This window comes from Petaurus breviceps, unplaced genomic scaffold, assembly GCF_028583685.1.
Source record: "Petaurus breviceps papuanus isolate PSGF00001 unplaced genomic scaffold, PetGlider_PUasm1.0 103, whole genome shotgun sequence".
Lineage (NCBI taxonomy): Eukaryota > Metazoa > Chordata > Mammalia > Diprotodontia > Petauridae > Petaurus > Petaurus breviceps.
The window spans coordinates 5,752,895-5,770,789 of NW_027185588.1; positions in this window are offsets into that span (position 1 = coordinate 5,752,895).

The following is a 17,895-nucleotide window of genomic DNA, read 5'->3' on the forward strand; positions in this document are numbered from 1 at the left end:
AAGAAAGAAAGAAAGAAAGAAAGAAAGAAAGAAAGAAAGAAAGAAAGAAAGAAAGAAAGAAAGAAAGAAGGAAAGAAAGAAAGGAAGGAAGGAAGGAAAGAAGGAAGGAAGGAAGGAAGAAAGAAAGAGAAAGGAAGAAAGAGAAAAAAAGGAAAGAAGGAAGGGAGGGGAAAGGGAAGGAAGGAAGGAAGGAAGGAAGGAAGGAAGGAAGGAAGGAAGGAAGGAAGGAGGGAGGGAGGGAAGGAAGAGGCATTCCAGAGTAAACTCCATGGGAAATCACTCTTCCCACTGAAATGTTGCCATGGAGACTTGGCTGGTGGAGATGTTTTGGGACAGTCCTAGGAGTGTTGGCACAGACATTACCTAGAATTTCTCAAATTTCTGAAAAAATGAAAGCATTTCCTTCCAAAGAGAGAAGACATGTTGGGGCTCAGAGAAAGAGGAAGCAAGATGACACCCAGGTCCTTGCTTCTCATCCACCCCAGCAGGGCACTCAGTAGGAAGGGCATCCTGGTCTTCACACATTAAAGGTAGGAAATAGTGGAAAATAATGACAGTAGAAGTTAGGTGCTAACCAGACCAGAGGAGCATAGAACTGAGTGGGCTCACAGGTTACTAACTGCCTTGTATATATAAGGTACTGTGCCAACCCAAAGAAGAGAAAAAGAAAAAAGAAGAGGAAGAGGAAAGAAAGAAGAAGAAAAGAAAATGCGTTTCCTTTTTCAGAGAAGTTAATTCCCAAAGGGGCTCACAGAGCATGTTGGCTTCTCCCAACAACAGGAAATTGGGGTGGAATGGAAGTCACCTCTTTACCCTCAGGGGAGAAATCAAGTGTCCCATGGGTCTCTTCAGAACATAAGGGAAGCCATAAATATCTCCAATGGATCCCTGCAGCATATAGGGCAATTCCAAATGAAGGTCTAGACAAAAATCCCCTGTGCCCAAAATTTCACCGGTGAGTCCCTGGAAAACAAGACATCCAAATGGAAATTCAGGCTAGCTCAATCATAGAGCAAGAACACTAATACCGAAAGAAATAGAACAAACTTGGGTGAGCCCAAAGATGTGTGGGGCTTTCAGAAAGGGATTAGGCACTTTGGATTGATGGCAATCACATCTTCAAATCCTAGATAAGCCCCCAAGATGTGGCCTATGGTACCAATGGGTTGTCTCCCACAAGGGACTCAGGTTCTGGATTCATACAGACCAGGTACTTCCTGGGATGGGGGATTTTTTTTATGAGCCAGAAAGAGTGAGAGAAGTCTTACCCTCCTCATTTAGGGGTCAAGTTCCTGTCACTGAACCAGAGACTCTTATGATGGGGTAGGGCCCTGGGACCAAGGGTCATACTACCAAAATCAGTCAATATAACAAACATGGTTCAGATTTTCCAAACCAGGGTGAAATAAAACAAAGAAAGAATTCTTGACTAATAGCACTGATGAACACTGAAGAAAACAAAAAATTAAACAAAATAGTGGCAAAGAGAAAACAGAAATATATCCAAACCAACTTGGATTTATATCTAAATTTGAGAATGTTCAGCAATAGGAAAACAATTAACATAGTAAATTATATTCATAACAAAAACAACATGATATATCAACTCACACCTGCAGTCATTTAGGTTAAAACCACTAAAAAGCAGAAATTAAAAGACCTTTCATCAACACGATAAAAAACATAGCCCAAGTCTAAAAGCCTATTGGTATGAACTCTCTCCTCACTGGTGGAGATCAATGCCATGTGCCTGCATGAGGGGTGGAGAGGAGTTGGCTCTTTGAGGCCCAGGGCCAGGCTCTTTGAATCTCTTCATTTCCTTGGAGATTTCCAAGTTTCTTTAGGTTCTGCAGCCACTTTGGGCTCTTCTGACTTCCAACTTTGAGAGAGAAGATGGATAATGCCACCTTCACTTCAGCTTGTTAAAGAAAAAGACTGGGAAAAAACGGACATGAGAGGAGCTGGCAGTCTCCATCATATCCCTTTCCCCAGCTTACTACACTAAAGACTTCAGGGAACTTCCTTTTGGGTAAGATCTATGACTCTCTGATACTCTCTGTCTCCTCTCTCTCTTCTCTGTCTCTCTGTCTCTGCCTCTCTCTGTCTCCGTCTGTCTGTCTGTCTCTGTCTCTCTGTCTCTCTTTCTCTGTCTCTGTCACTGTCTCTCTGTCCCTCTTTCTGAGTTAACTTGCTCCCAGTGGGAGAGCTTTTATCCCATCTTATCTGATTCTCTTCTGTATACTTTCTCTGATTTCTGTTTGCTATGGACTTAGATTAAAGGTTTTCTTTTGCTACCAGCTATGTGTAGTCATTGTGAAACTAGGAGAGGGGTCAAGCCTTCAGTTGTAAAGCTTGGGGTCCTCCTTTTTGCCCAATTAGTGAACAGTAATCAGAAGTTAGTTTGACCCTGTACATCACATCCCCTAGACTAGTAATATTTAAGAGAGCAAAGAGATATAACTCTGGTCCGATAACCCTTCTCTCTGAGGAGAGCAGAGGGGCCAAGATTCTAGCCCCAACCTCCTGATTTCCCTCCTGGAAGGAATTAAAGTCTTCTTGGGAGAAAAGGGTGGAGAGAAGATACTAGAGATATCTATTCTGCCTGCCTTTGAACCACACTATGACACTCCCATGCTACACGTGGGGAACAAACAGCTCCCTACAAAAACATTTATCTAAAACAAATACCTAGTATTGTATAGAACTGAGAATCGCTAGAAGCTTTCTTCATATATGCCTAGGGGTGAAGAAATACTATCCACTGTCACCATTGCTTTTAATATAGTACTGGAATCAAGAAAAAGAAATTACCAAAATAAAGACAAGTCAAAATTTGTTTATTTATTGATGAAATGGGGGTTTACTTAGAAAACCTAGAAAAGCAATCCCAAAAGTTAATTGAAACAATTAATGGCTTCTAGAGAGCAGCAGTATACAATTTTTAAAAATCATCAGCATTTCTACATATTATATAAACCAGAAGGAAAAGTTAGAAAGAAGAGTAGGGAAGAAATAGTACTGATCTGGAGTCAGAGGACCTGAGCATTTGAATACCAACTATACCATTTACTATGTGTATGACCTTGGGCAAATCATTTCCCCTTTCTGGCCCTCAGTTTCTTAACTTGTTAAATAAGGGGGTTGAATTCAGTGACCTCTAAGGTACCTCCTAACTGTGGGAAATGAATAATTTAGACCCCCGGTTTATTGCCAATTAATATTAACTAATTGAGTTTGATTCTACTGGGGCAGTTGATTATTATAGTTGTACTTGTCTATTGATATACAGTTGGTCAGTCTAGTGAATCTGTGACCAAGCCCAGTGTGGTGGAGGCGACTCAATGGCATAGAAAGTCTCCCAGCTGAAAACTGGAAAATAGTATGGCAGAAACTAGACATTGACCAACATCTTACACTGTATACCAAGATAAGGTCAAAATGGGTACACGATTTAGACATAAAGGGTGATACTATAAGTAAATTAGGAGAGCAAGGAATAGTTTACCTTTCAGATCTATGGAGAAGGGAAGAATTTATGACCAAACAAGAGATAGAGAACATTATGAAATGCAAAATGAATAATTTTGATTACATTAAAGTTTTTGCATAAACAAAGCTAATGCAACCAAGATTATAAGGGAAGTAGAAAGTTGGGAAATAATTTTTATAGCCAGTGTCTCTGATAAAGGCCTCATTTCTAAAATGCATAGAGAAGTGAGTCAAATTTATAAGAATACAAGTCATTCCCCAATTGATAAATGGTCAAAGAATATGAGCAGGCAGTTTTCAGATGAAGAAATTAAAACCATCTATAGTTATATGAAAAATGCTCTAAATCACTATTAATTAGAGAAATGCAAATTAAAACAACTCTGAGGTATCATATCCTAAGTATCAGGCTGGCTAACATGACAAAACAGGAAAATGATAAATGTTGGAGAAGATGTGGGAAAATTTTAACACTAATGCATTGTTGGTGGAATTGTGAACTGATCTAACCATTCTGGAGAGCAATTTGGAATTAAACCCAAAAAAACTATAAAACTGTGCATACCTTTTGATCCAGCCATAGCACTACTAGGTTTGCATCCCAAAGAGATCATAAAAAAGGGGAAAGGACCCATATATACAAAAATATTTATAGCAGCTGTTTTTGTGGTGGTCAAGAATTGGAAATCGAGGGGATGCTTATCAATTGGGGAATGGCTGAACAAGTTGTGCTATATAAATGTAATGGAATATTATTGTTCCATAAGAAATGATGAGCAGGCAGACTTCAGAAAATCCTGGACTTACATAAATTGATACTGAGTGAAGAGAGAAGAATCAGAACTTTGTAAACAGCAACATTGTATGATGGACAACTTTATAGACTGAGCTCTTTTGAGCAATGCAATGATCTAAGACAATTCCAAAAGACTCATGACGGAAAATGCTGTCTACATCTAGAGAAAGAATTACAGAGTCTGAGTGCAGATCAAAGCATACTATTTTCTCTCTCTTTTTTGTTTTTTCTTTCTCCTGGTTTTTCCTTTTGTTCTGATTCTTCTTTCACAACATGACTAATGTGGAAATATGCTTAATATGATTGTACACGCATAGCCTATATTAGATTGCATGCTATCTTGGGGAGGGATGAGGAGAGGGAGGAGAAAAATTCGGAACCCAAAATTTTATAAAAGTGAATGTTGAAAATTAAAAATCAATTGATTTTTTAAAAATTCCCTACCCCCCCCTCCAAAAAAAAAGTCCCCCAGCTATCTTTTTACCTCCACCCTTGTTATCCCTTCATTAGGGAAAGGACCCAAGACACTTGGCCAACAGGTTCAAAGACTGATCCTATCTTCACATCGAAGGAGCTGCCTACAAATCTATTCCCCATTGGCCCCAACATGGGGCTAATGAAAGACCACTAACTCTGCTTATATTTGGATATGCTGTACCAGCTTATCTATTGCAAGCATGAGCTGAAGTTTCCCCTGGAAGGTCAAGATATAGGTCTATCAACCAAGGACACTATGTGTTTTACTTTGCATCCTCTGTATCATCTAAGTATCAAGCACAACAAAATTAAGCCTTTAAAGAAAGGGGGCATCTAGGATCATGAAGAAAAATCTGAAGTCCGTTTCATTCAAGGGGACCTTGGCCCTTTAATAAAGTGCTATTGGCTTGGAGCTCTGCCTCAGGTTTTTTTATTCTTTTACTTTTTTTACTTTTTTGCTTTTTGGAGGGGGGAGGGCAGGACAATTGGGGTCAAGTGACTTACTCAAGGTCACATGACCAGTAAGGGTTAAGTGTCTGAGGCCAAATTTGAACAAGTTCTCCTAACTCCAGGGTGGGTGCTCTATTTATTCACTGCGCTGCCTAGCTCTCTCAGTTTCTTTTATTAAAGAGTGGGCAAGATCAGATTCCACATAACTCTAAATATATAATTCTCAAAACCACTTAAAATGCAACAAAATGCATTAAACATCTTGGAATTAAATTAGCACAAGATGGGTCAATAAGGGCATTCATCCTTTCTCTCATAAATTAAAATAACGGTTTCCCTCTATACAGTTGGAACAAGTGTAGCGGTACCTTGTTACAGTTCCTGATTGGTTCTCAGGGCCTGGGATCCTAATTGGTTTCTAGACGCTGGGGATTCATGAGAATGGATTCTTAATTAAAGAAACACTCCTCTGGCCTCTTGCATTTTTTCAGTCCCTTTTCCCTGGTCAAAAGACAGATCAGTACACAGCAGAGAGATGTGCTTCTGAAAATGCTAATGACAGATAGTGTGGAGCAGGGGTGGGGAGCCTGCAGTCTAGGGGCCATATGCAACCTGGAGGCTTCAGGCTCCCCACCCCTGGTGCAGAGGCTCTACATAACCAAGTCTCCTGTCACTGCTTCCTATCTGATTACTCTACAGTGAAGAAAACATCCATTTCTTTTATAAAAGCTTTTCCTGATTCCCCTTAATGCTAGTGCTTTCTTTCTGTGGTTATTTCCAATTTATATATCTTGTTTGATATGATATAGTGGTTTGTTTGTTGTCTCTCTCATTAAACTGTGAGTCCCGTGACTCTAAGGGACTCTTTTGCCTTTCTTAGGACCTCTTAGCCCTTAGCATAGTGCTTGGCCCTTGGTAGGTGCTTGTTGATTTGATTTGTTGACTTTAAATTGGCTGGTGAGACAGAACTGAATATGTACTGTATGCATACTGTTGCAGAGCCAGGAAAAATCATGCTCTCTTCCCTGTTGGCACACAAGGTAAGAACCGTTGTAGACCTCAGGGCTGGAAGAGAGGGGTAATGACAGCTGCCTACTTTCTCCACCCAGACTGACATGTGGCCATGAATACATGGGCCCTCTGCATTTTTTGTTTTGGGTTTGGTTTTTTTTTTTTTGCCTTGTTTTGTTTTTTCCTAATCTTAGATGAGTGAGTGTCAGAGATGGAATGAACCAGGAGAGGACCTTGTGAGCTTTGTAAGGTCAAAAGAACCACCCAAGGTCCAGCACCTGGAGTTTTTAACAGTTTGAGCTGGTAGCACCAGCAACTGAATTAGGAGTCGATCGAGAGTCCCAAGTGGTTTGGTAGCTTGACCTGCCTGATCTCATCTAGCAGTGAATCCAGCTGAGACGTCTAGTGCTGAGACATCTAGTTCTGCAAATAGTGGCCAAGGAAGGAGGGGTCAAGGACTGCCATTAGCCCTCCAGACATGTCAAAGCAGAAGACTTGGGCTCCTGCCACGGGCCATAGCCACTTCCCCATTAACTGAAGGAGGTTCCAAGAAAAAGATTGGCTCTTTCTCCAATTTCCCTTCTTGTTAGTTGTCTAGTAACAACTATTGGAATGTACTTTGCTACTTCTTTACCCAAATATTTCTGGCAACCTGCATTTTGTCTCAACTGCAAAGGGGTTGGGGATTAGCATTAGATCAATATAAATGTCAATTAAAGCAGAGTTAAACATCTGTTTAAATGTTAGGAATTTTTCCAATTTGGGGCTTAGAGAAACCATGAATTTCTAACATCATTTGATATTAACTCCCAAAAGCAGCAGAGAAGGAAATCACATGAACCTGAGGTTCCATTGTATTGCCACTAGGCTTAAAACAAGATAATTATTATAACAGAGTGTTACAAAATACATGCTCTTGGCCTCTCGGGGTTCCCTATAATCTTGATGGGAGAAGTATCAGCTGTCCTCTGGGGACCCAATTTGTCAGTACAATGGGAGTTGGGATTGTAGCCCCTGTGTATGTGCCACAGACTTTATAGGGAAACAAGGCAATCACTTATATTGTTTTTGAATAGCATTCAGACTTGGAGAAAGAAGAAAATGATCAATATGGCTCCAAAAACTGAAACACTAAAGATATTTTGTAGGGGAAAAGAGGCAAGAGATGAGGTATATCTCTTGCTAAACTTATAATATTGAGTTATTCAAATAGTCAAGGTCTGATGGGGAAAAATTATAAAAACCATCTAGTATTAGAAAGAAATGGAACAGGAAATTAGTGGAATAAATCAAATAAGCAAGACTTAAAGAAAACACATATGGCAACCCAATCTTTGATAAATCCAAGAATATTAAGTACTGGAGAAAAATTCTTCATTCAAAAACTGCCGAGAAAGTACGATTTCTCAAACTCAAACAAAGCCATAAACATCAAAACCTTCTGGTACTGGCTAAGAAATAGAATGGTGGATCGATGGAATAGATTAGATACACAACACATAGCAGTAAATGAGCATAGTAATCTAGTGTTTGATAAAGCCAAAGATCCAAGCATCTGGGACAAGAATTCACTATTTGACAAAAATTGCTGGGAAAACTGGAAAGCATTTTGGCAGAAACTAGGTATAGACTGAAGACTGATGTCTCACACTGTATTCCAAGATAAGGTCAAAATAAACACATCATTTAGACATAAAGGGAGATATCATAAGCAAATTAGGGGTGCATGGAATATCTTAACTATCATATCTATAGATAAGGAAAGCATTTATGACCAAACAAGAGATAAAGAGTATTACGAGAAGTAGAATGGATAATTTTGATTACATTAAATTAAAAAGGTTTTGCACAAACAAATCCAGTGCAGCCAAGATCAGAAGGAAGGCAAAAAACTAGGCGGAAGAAAAATTATACAGAAAGTTTCTCTGATAAAGACCTCATTTCTCAACTAGATAGAGAAGAAGTGAGTCAAATCTATAGTAATATATAAGTCATTCCCCAACTGACAAGTGGTCAAAGGATATGAATGAGCAGCTTTCAGAAGAAGTTAAAGTTATCTATAATCATATGAAAATGCTCTCAATCAATTTTGATTAAACAAATACAAATCAAACAACTTTGAGGTACCACTTCACACACATAAGACTGGCTAATTTGATAGAAAGGGGAAATGATATATATTGGAGAGGGTGTGGAAAAATGGGGACAATAATGCTGGTGGAGTTATGAACTGGTCCAACCATTCTGGAGAGCAATTTGGAACTATGCCCAAAAGGCTATAAAAGTATGCATACCCTTTGACCCAGCAATACTACTACTAGGTCTGTATCCCAAAGAGATCAAATAAGGGATCTACATGCACAAATATATTTGTAGCATCTCTTTTTCATAATGTCAAAGAATTGGAAATTGAGGGGATGCTCATTAATTGGGAAATGGCTGAACATGTTGTGGTATATGATTATGATGGTATTATTGTGCTTTAAGAAATGATGAGCAAGAGGGTTTCAGAAAAATCTAGACTTATATGAACTGATGACAAGTGAAGTGAGCAGAACCAGGAGGACTTTGTACACAATAACAGCAATATTTTACAATGATCAACTGTGAATGACTTAGTTATTCTCGACAATACAATGATCTAAGACCTTTAACCTCAATTGCCCTGCCTTCCCCCTCCAAAAAGAAAAAAAAAGATCATTGGTAACTTTGGAGAAAGTAGCTTCAGTTGAGTGATGGGACTGTAAGCCTTATTGTAAAAGGTTGAAAGAGAATGGGAGAAGAAGTCAGGCATGCATTACTCATCCTTCTAGAGATGGCCATCTGCCATTTGGCAATCAGCACCTGAACCTTTCAATGACTCCTCCTCTTCTGGAGCTCCCAGAGTAGTTGCCAAGACTACAAACATCCATCTTAGAATTGTTAGTTGGTCACCTGTATTCGGGGAAAGAAATGCAAATATGAGAGGCAACTAGCAACTTCATATTGACCATGAAGTTCACCTAGACAAGAACATGCTCTCACCCATGGGGAGTGCCATAAGAACACCATGAAAAGAGCAAAGCTATTGGGAATCTGTCAGCCAGCAGAGGTGAGTTGACTTGGCCACGTATGTTTCCTATACGTGTGTCTCTCTGGTGGTAGGGTAAGGTATGCTCACTCTTCCCAATAAAGTTGTATAATTATGTAGAAGAGCGATTCAGATTTGGTGGTGTGGAATGGGAAAATGCTTTCTTACTACTGTTCATGCTATGACATTTCAGTAAATGCCTTTGTTTTCAACTAATTGTATTTTCTAGGTGACTGTTGAAGATAAACACATTTGTGGAAGCTGGTGAACTATAGTTTTAGAAGTGCAAACTCACAGTGTACCTGGAACCTATGGTAGTTGCCATCTGGGGAACCCAACCTGTGAGTACAAATCAATAAAGGAATCCTAGACAGGGCCAGTAAATAATTTGCTTTTTTTTTCTTTCCAGATCTTTTCTTTTTGTTTGTATCCCTTGACTATATATTGGAGAATGGCTCTTAATCTCACAGAATTGTGCCACTGTAAATTTTAGATCTTTGACTTTCATCAGCATTGCACTTTTTCCTAGTTCTTATGTTCTTCTGAGTGTTTATTCCGATTTTGACTTCATTTATTTTTTTTGTAGAAAATATATTAATTTTTATGTAACTAAAATAGTCTATAATATCTTTTATAACATTTTTTGTTGTGATTTTTCATGAATTACTCCTCTATCCACGGTTGTTAGAGAAAACTGTTTTGTCCTTTCCTCTAACTTTTTAATAAGTCAACTTTTTATACTTAATTTGTATATCCATTTGAATCTATTGTGAAGAAAAGTACTTGTTTAAATATATTTTCTGCCAAATTTCTGCCTAGTTTCCCAGCAGTTTTTTTCTTTTTAAAATTTTTTTCAATTGCATATAAAATAATTTTTTACATTTACTTTTTTAAATTGAGTTCCAAATTTTTTTCCCTCCCTTCTTTCCCTCCTCCTTCCTGAAAAGGTAACCAATTTGATATAGACCATACATGTGCAGCTATACATTTTTTTTCTTTATTAATCCTGTTGCAAAAAAAACCCATAGACCAAAGAAAAAAACCACAAAACAAGGAAAATATAAAAACTTTTTTTAAAAGTCTGCTTAGATCTGCATTCAGACTCCATCAGTTCTTTCTCTGCAAGTGGATAGCCTTTCTCAAGTCCTTCAGAATTGTCTTAGATCATTGTATTGTCGAGAATAACTAAGTCATTCACAGTTGATCATTGTAAAATATTGCTGTTGTTGTGTACAAAGTCCTCCTGGTTCTGCTCACTTCACCTGTCATCAGTTCATATAAGTCTTTCCAGGTTTTTCTGAAACCCTCTTGCTCATCATTTCTTAAAGCACAATAATACCATCATAATCATATACCACAACCTGTTCAGCCATTTCCCAATTGATGAGCATCCCCTCAATTTCCAATTCTTTGCCACTACAAAAAAGAGATGCTATAAATATTTTTGTACATATTGTGCTTTGTATATCCATTTGAATCTATTGTGAAGAAAAGTCTTCTCCTTTTCCTCCCCCCCCACTTGCCTTCCCTTCTAAGCTTCCCTTAACAATGAGATTAATATTTGCAAAGCTCTCAGTGCAGCACCTGGTACATAGTAGGTGCTTAATAAATGCTTCTTCCCTTCCCCCTCTTTCTCTTTTTGATTTGCAAGTTCTTATATATTCATATCTCACTCACTCACACACACACGTTCTCACCCTTACTGGAACGTAAACTCCTTCAGGGCAGGGACTGCTTCACTTTTGTCTTTCTATCTCCAGTGTTTAGCACAATTCTTGACACATAGTAGTAGATCTTTAATGAATGCCTGTTGATGGATGGCTTGACTGACCATACTATATGGCTTTTTAGTGAGTTGCTACTCAGACGGTACAAACCAAGGTATGAATGAAATACTTTCAGCAGTCACACAAATAGACTTCCCTCCCAGGAGCGTTTGATTCAGGTGATGGCAGCATGTGTTTCTGTATCTGTTAATATGCTTCCTTGAGTTCTCTGAGAACCTCATGATTCTGTTTATGGGTTCCTACAAGTCCTTTGTGATAAGCTACTGTTTTATGTTTTCAGTGTTTGTCAATGTATGATTTTGAATCTTTTGTGCTTTAAGTATTTATTTAGTGATGGAGAAAATAAATAGCTGTCTTGTACCTAATATTCACCACTTTTTGCCTCAAGGAAATGTGAAGTATCTCATAGCAAAAAAACCACTGACCTGGAAAACAACAAAAAAGAAAAAAATTAAGTCATCAGCCTAAACATCATATTTTAAGAAATCTTAAAAGAAAACTGTCTAATCTCTTAGAACCAGAGGGCAAAGTGGAAATAGAATCTATTAGTTCCCTCCTAAAAGAAACCACCAGATGAAAACTTCCAAGAATATTGTAGCCAAAATCCAGAGTTTACAGGTCAAAGAAAAAAATACCATAAGCATCCAGAAAGAAAGAAATTAAAGTACCAAGGAACCATAGTCAGGATCACATATAATTTTCTAGAAGGCAAAAGGTATAGACTTATAGCCAAGAACAAAATACCCAGCAAAACTGAATATAATCCTAAAGTGGAAAAATGGATTTTTAAAGAAATAAAGGACTTCCAAGCATTCCTGGTGAAAACACTAGAGCTATGGAAAAACTTCGAAGTTGAAAAACAGGAGCTAAAAGAAACATAAAAAAAGGCTAACACAAAGAAACAATCATCAGGGACTAAACAAGGATAAACTATGTGCATTCTACTAAATGCTGGTGATATATGTGTGTCCATTGAACCTATCATCATCAAGGATCAGAGAGAGAGTCTAATTAGACAAAAGATCTCGGAATGTTCTTTTCTGTTTTGATGATCTAAATAGAAGAATGAAAAGAAAAGAGGGGAAAATATGTGTAGCACTTTCTGAGGGGGGATACCCATTGATTGGAAGATGGCTGAATATTATGCATTGACAAACAGTGAAAACATGAAATAGTAACTATCAGAAAGGACTCTAAACATATAGAGAAAACCATACGGACCATAAACAAACATATAGAGAACTGTGGAGCACTCTAAGGACTCATAGAAGTGTATAAACAGATATAGAAACACGTGTTGCCATCACCTGAATCAAACGCTCCTGGGAGGGAAAGTCTATTTGTGTGACTACTGAAAATATTTCATTCATACCTTGGTTTAAACTGATGAGTAACAACTCACTAAAGGTCCAAATCATATGGTCAGTCAAGCCAAGTTATGGTATGTAAATGAGATGGAATATGTATTTATTGTGTTGTAAAAAATGATGGAAGAGATAGTTTCAGAGAAATCTGGGAGGATTTATATGAACTGATGCAAAGTGAACAGAACTAGGAGAATAATTTATATAGTAGCAATAAGATGGCAATTATTACCTTTGAAAGAATTAGGGACTGTTTAGTGGAATGATTAACTATCATTCCAAAGAATTAATGATGAAACATGCTACTCATTTCTTGAAAGGAAAGTGAAGGTCTTAGAGTGCAGAATGAGTCATACATACATACATATATACATATATGGCACGGACAATATGGAAATCTGTTTTGCCTGACTATACTTGTTGGTAACAGGGGATTTGCTTTTCTTTCATTCTTAATTGGGGGGGGGAGGAGAAGGCAGATTTTTTTACTAATTAAAAAAGTAATTTTTAAAGAGAAATTCACATCTACTTTGCTTTGATTGATAGATCAATTCAAATCAGACTCTGAACCTTCTATGAGGGCATTAATTAAGGTGGGGTGGAAGTCCCTACTTTTATATAAGTTTTCTAAAGTTTCTTTGAATTCTTCATATTCATAATTTCTCATGGTGAGAAAATATTCCATTACATTCATCTACTACTATTTGTTCAATCATTTCCCCAATTAATAGGTACTCTCATAGTTTTTTGTTCTTTGTTATAACAAAAGCCCAACTATATAAATTGGTCTCCATGTGAATCCTTCCCCTCTTATCTTTGATCTCTTTGTGCCTGGTACTGGTATTTCTGAGTCAAAGGATATATATGTATCTGTATATGCATATGTGATATGTATGTATGCACACACATATATATATATATATGTATAAATACACATTCTCAGTCTAGCCCAAAATTGTTTATGCCCTTTGACCTGTAGTCAAAGATCCTACTATGGGGTTTGTACCCTTAAGAAATTTATTGACCATAAGGAAGGACCTGTCTGTATGGAAACACAGCTAGTTGTTCTATTTGTAATAGCAAAAAGTTGAAAACAAATAAATTGAGTGCTCAATGACTGGAGAGTGGATGAACAAACTGGTAAATTAATATAATGAAACATTACTATACTAGACAGAATAAGAAATATGAAGAATTCAAAGAAAGAAAGAGCTATATGCCAAGTGAAGAAATAACACTCAAAAAATAATACACATAATTACTACAACTACGGAAATGAAGATCAATTTAAATACAAGTAAAAAAAATTGGACAATGTTGATACTAACCAGAGCTAGAACTAGGGAAGGATGTAAAGGCTTTGTCTCAAGGCAGATAAATTTATAGGGCACCTACAGCTCTGCATGCTGGGGCATACTTCTTTTCCCTATAGCAGCTTAGAAACCTCATGGTATCTTGGGGCTTCCTCCCCACCCCCATAACTATACCCCAAGAAAGCTTATTCCCCTCCACCACATATCCCAGGTACAAAAATTGCTAGTTAGTAAGGAAAACCAGACACTGCACCTTACAAATATTATTTCATTTGATACTCTCAACAATCCTTGGAGGTAGATACTATTACTATGCCCATTTTACAATTCTGAACATTGAAACAGATAGAGGTTAAGTGACTTGCCAAGGGTCACATAGCTACTAAGTCTCTAAGGCTGGATCTAAACTCAGGTTAGCACTCTATCCAATGTACTATCTAGCTGCCTCTAGTTATACCTTTGCAATGAACTTTTAAAAGTTTTTAAAAGACAAAAAACATCTATTCTATATCTAAAAGTTTTTAAAAAGATAAAAATATCTATTCTACATCTATATAGAAAATGACAAACGTATACATTTTCAGGTACTATCAGTCACACTTATTTCTATTTAAATTTTTTAAAATTCTCTTTAACATTCTTTTTTTTTTTTTTTCAAAATTTGACTTCCAAATTCTCTTCCTCCTTCCAGGTCCTCCCCCATCCATTGAGAAGGCAAATATCAATTATACACATACAATCATGCAAAACATATTTCCATATTAGCCATGTTGCAAAAAAGGAAGAAAAAGAAAGTGAAAAAATTATACTTCAACTTGCACTCAAGTTTATCAAGTTTATCTCTGGAGGTAGATAGAATTTTTTTTTCATCATGTGTCCTTTGGAATTATCTTAGATCATTGTATTGATCAAAGTAACCAAGTCTTTCACAGTTGGTCATCATTACACTATTGCCCTTAGTGTTTATGAGGTTCTCCAGGTTCTGCTCACCTCACTCTGCATCAGTTCACATGAGTCTTACCTGGTTTTCTGAAAACATCCCCCTCTTTATTTCTTATAGCAAAATAGTATTCCCTCACAATCATATACCACAACTTGTCCAGCCATTCCCTAATCTATGGGCATCTCCTCATTTCTGATTCTTTGCCACCACAAAAGAACTATGATAAAATATTTTTGTGCGTATAGGTCCTTTTCCTCTTGCTTTGATCTCTTTGTGATATAGACCTAGTATTGGTATTTGGTCAAAAGGTCTATATAGTTTCATAACTCTTCGCTTTTGGCCAGACATCAAAGATGCCAAGGTGACCCATTGTAATTCTGGACTATCACCAATCACCCTGACTTTTGTCCTGTCACTTGACTTTGATGAACCTAGAAGAGTGAGGCTGACATCTTTGCACACCTCTGCCTCACTTAAATCCAATTCATGAGCAAGTCAAAACATCATCCTTTGCATCATGATGTCATCAGTCCTCTTCAAAAATGAAGAACAAGCGATAACAACTTTAAAAATAACTAAAAATAGAAAGGAGAGAATTTTTAAAAACCAATCAATGCATCAAAAAAAAATCTGAAAATATATGCAATGTTCCACACCTGTGGATGTCCCACCTCTGCAAAGCAGAGGAGAGAGGTATCTTCTGGTAGCTCTATTTGGGGTCATTCTTGCTCTTTGTCATTTTGTAACTTTCGTTTTAGATCAATTTGATTAATCAGTATTTTATTTAACTGTTTTCTGGGTATATAACATGTAGGGATTCAATTGGTGACATGCTGGCGGTTTGTATGATGTCAAAACAAGATTTGTCAAGAAAAATATAAATGATGTAATATTATTTAGAATACATATCTGTGCTAAGATCTTATCTACTGACTTTAAGCTCCAGGGCCACAGGGACTGAATCTTTTTTTTTTGCTTTTTTTTTGGGGGGGGGAGAGCAATTGGGGTGAAGTGACTTGCCCAAGGTCACACAGCTAGTTTTTGTGTTAAGTGTCTGAGGCCAGATTTGAACTCAGGTCCTCCTTACTCCAGGGCCAGTGCTCTATTCACTGCACCACCTAGCTGCCCCCACACAGGGACTGAATCTTAACAAAGCATTTTGTTCTCTCCCAGGACCCCAGTCCTGCTAGAAAAATAAAATGTAAACTCCTTGGGGAGTAGAGATAGTTTTATTTTTTGCTATCTATATCCAGTTTCTAGCACACTGCTTGGCACTGAGTAGGCATTTGGTCAATTAACATAGGTTTGTTGACCGAATAAAGAACTTTACCATTAGAAGGACCTTCATTCTTAGAAAGCACTTTTTACTTGTGAAGCACTGTTTTTATCCTTTATCTGATTTTTGCAGTACTCCCTCAGAGTGGGACTGAGCAGGGGTTATAGTTCTTAAATGCTAACGATATGCCTGCCAGTCACTGCGGTAAGCAGTGGGGATACCCATACAGGTTGTCCAAAAAGTCTTAGTGCAGTTCTGAGCCATCAAATTGCACTGAATCCACCCTGTACAATATGGTCCCTTTGCAACAATGTCAGTGGAAAGAATGTCACAAAATAATCCAAGGTTGCAAAATAACAAACAAACATGGCCCTAAAAAGGAGATATAAGAAGGCACTCCTTTGTAAAGATGGGAGGGCCATAGGTGTGGAACATTGTATGTTTTCAGATTTTTTTTGATGTTTTGATTTGTTTTGATGATTCTCCCTCCCCTTCCTCTTTTTCTCTTTTCTTTTTAAAAAATATTCTTTGTTTATACAGGATGGCTTTCTGGGAAGTAGGAGGGAATGGATATAGGGAGAAATTGAGGTGATTATAGGCAAAAATTTATTTTAGAAACAACCATTGCTACCCTCAAGGACTTTACATTCTAATGGGGGAAGAAAATGGAGCTAGAAAGTGGGGGAGAGAAAGGGGACCCACTAGGGGCAAGGCTGCTGGGAGGAGGTGGAAAAATCTAGAGAATGAAGAATGGAGCTAAGGGAATCCAGAGGAATAATCCTGGAGAAAGTGACATTTGAGCTGGGCTTTGAAGTGGAGGATTGAAGAGACAAAAGGAGAGCAGGTTGGGGTTAGGGTTAGGTTGAGTGAGCCAAGACAACGCGTTTGTTCCAACCTTTCCTTCCTTCTGCACCCCTCCCCCCATCCCATCCCTCTTTGCTATATTGGGCACCTAACCTTTCTGTCCCTGGGCTCTGTTCCAAGGATTCAAACACTTCACCCGTAAAACTCGCTCTGCCAAACTAGGATCAGGGGCTCATAGATTTTCAGCTTGGAGGCCATCAAATTGAATGCCCCTTTTTTTTTTAACAGATGAGGAAACTAAGGCCCAGGAGAGGCTGAGTGACGTGCTTGGAGTTACTCGGGTAGCAAGGGATAGAGATGGCCCTAGAACCCAGGTCCCCTGAATCCAAATGCTGTCCTTCTTCTACTTCACTGTCCCGACTCCTGCAAATAGACGAAGCCAGAGGCCAAGCTGGCTCACAAAGGTTTCCTCCCCACCACAAGTTTCTCCTGGGCTTATAACACAGAGCAGTGAATATCAGAGCTAAGGGATCTTAGGATATAAAATGTCAGAGCTGAAAAGGACCATAGACTACATAGAATGTCAGAAGGAGAAGAGCTGTGAGGACATAGGTCAGAATCGAGATGGATCTTAGACCTCCCTACTTGTATGTTCATGGACAGAAGATCCCTTAAACTATGAGGGTCTCATTTTCTTCACCTAGAAAATGAAGAGCTTGGACAAAATGGCCCCTTAGGTCTCCTCCATTTCTAAAAATATGATCAATCAACATTTATTAAACACCTACTATGTGCTAAATGCTGGAGATACAAAAAGAGGCAAAAGACAATTCTTGCCCTTAAGAAGTTTACAATTTAGTGGGGAGACAACATACAGATCCATACAAAATAGACCTTACGGTATATAGGATAAATAGGAAATAATTAACGGAGGGAAGGCCCTGGAATTAAGAAGGGTGAGAAAAAGCTTCTTAAACGCCAGAGCTTCGGGGGACCTTGGAAAACAAAAAGTCAGATCTGGGAGCAATCTTAGAATGATCTCCCTATTAGAATGTAAATCCTTTGTGGGTAGAGATTGTTTCATTGTTTGTACTTATATCCTCTGCACCCAGTGT